The following is a 1,645-nucleotide window of genomic DNA, read 5'->3' as shown; positions in this document are numbered from 1 at the left end:
CTCCAAACACGAGCATGTTGACAACACAACATAACACAACGGCAATAACATCATTCTACAGTAATTATTCATTACTTTAATCTGAACCTCCCCTAATGAGATGGATGTGCAGTGTGTTTGGAGCACAGAGTCCAGTCCTGGTTTAATGTTGGAGACCGCAACCCGGAGGTCCTCCTCCTCATCCAGTCGCTCTGCACACCGCCCCGCTACGACTGATTCTGTCGCTAATATGTCGTGAATCTGTCGCGATGACCTCAGGGGTCGGAGAGGTCAAAGAAAATCCAAAGAGCTCTTCCCTTTTTATTTATTTACTTACTTTTATTTTAAATTTAGCCACTAGTTTTATCTTGTGTTAAAATCATCGCTAACATATGCTATGTCTAATCGGTTTTACATTTTTATTTAATTTCTGGAAATCAACTTGCGACCCCCCCCCTCTCAGGCTCGCGACCCCCTGTGGGTCCCGACCCCCACTTTGGGAAACATTGGTCTATATAAAGTGAAACTGGAACTATGAGGCTAGGTTCACACTTGGTGTCTTTTTGACAGTAAAAGGTCACCAGGGCGCTTTTTTCGTTAAAAGAAAAAGCTTTTTGGTTCCAAAAAGCAGCCGAGAGCATCTTTTGTTGCTATAACAACAGCTACTGCTACAGTATCCCAGAGCACAAAAAATAAAAATAATAAACAAAAATAAATAAATACACAAAACGTGACAGATTTACGAACCTCGTTAATGATATGAACAACCGATGTTCTTAATTAAAAAGATTGGAATATATATATATTACATATAGTTACAGCTTTGTTATTTGTTATTAATTCAAGACTCAAAATTAAACGTCTCTGCGCATGTTTGATGCGCATGAACTCAGAGCGTGATGACGATGCGGAAGTGTCATGGCGCCGGCCGTGCGTAACGCAGCGTCAGAAGCGACAGGAGCACGACACAACTTGTTGTAATGACTCTTCCCTTTACACCTTGGACTAAATAACTAATTAGGACGACCGACGGGTCATAGCGTGAGTATGTGGAGAGGCGTAACGTGCCAACGGTTACTAATGACAGCGTTTAATTAGCATTCAAAGTCGCATCGCGTGCTTGTCTTCGTGGTGAGATTTGGCCACGTGCGGCTGATTTTGTGCCGTTTTTAACGAAATGACATTAAATATTACGAGTTATCATACATATACAGTCTATGGTCGTGATATAAGAAACGTTAAAAGTGGCCATTAACTTGAATACTTGTCTTAAAATGTCGTATCAGTTGTTTATGTCGCTGAACTACAAGCGTTGCCGTGGTGATAACGTAAACCCCCTTTTTTCTTGTAGTAATAACAGCTGTCTCCATTCACTTAAACACTGCATAAAGCTAATGCTGCAGGTTATTGTAGTTCCAGGGTTTTCCCAGGGAAACGGGGGACTAGTCAGGGGGGGTTAGCATTAGCATTAGCATCCCATTGACTCCCATTCATTGTTACGTCACTTTGACAGCGAATAACTTCTCATGTGAAGCGTTTAAAGACTCCATTTGTCTGTTGTTTATTTCTAAAGAAACACGACAATGTATATAAAGCTCTATTATCTTGTATCTCACGTAATGGCTCCGTAGCAGACGTGTGTATATATGTATATATATATATATAT

The 1,645-nt window shown here is 40.7% G+C and overlaps 1 protein-coding gene and 1 long non-coding RNA gene across 3 annotated transcripts in view; one reads left to right on the top strand and one right to left on the bottom strand.

The window, feature by feature from the left end:
• The window catches only part of LOC117944291, a 17,642-nt gene that overhangs the window by 14,889 nt on the left and 1,108 nt on the right, over positions 1-1,645 (bottom strand). The gene's annotated exons all lie outside the window — the stretch shown is intronic.
• The window catches only part of polr3d (polymerase (RNA) III (DNA directed) polypeptide D), an 8,980-nt gene continuing 8,195 nt past the window's right edge, over positions 861-1,645 (top strand). Inside the window, exon 1 of one of the 2 annotated variants that reach the window (XM_034870903.1) lies at positions 861-1,020. The gene's annotated coding sequence lies outside the window, so the exon portion shown is untranslated. The remainder of the gene's footprint in view (positions 1,021-1,645) is intronic. The other variant, XM_034870904.1, reaches the window with a different exon arrangement.

This window comes from Etheostoma cragini, chromosome 5, assembly GCF_013103735.1.
Source record: "Etheostoma cragini isolate CJK2018 chromosome 5, CSU_Ecrag_1.0, whole genome shotgun sequence".
Lineage (NCBI taxonomy): Eukaryota > Metazoa > Chordata > Actinopteri > Perciformes > Percidae > Etheostoma > Etheostoma cragini.
Note: the sequence above shows the minus strand (reverse complement) of the source record. Positions and strands in the feature narration are given on the sequence as shown.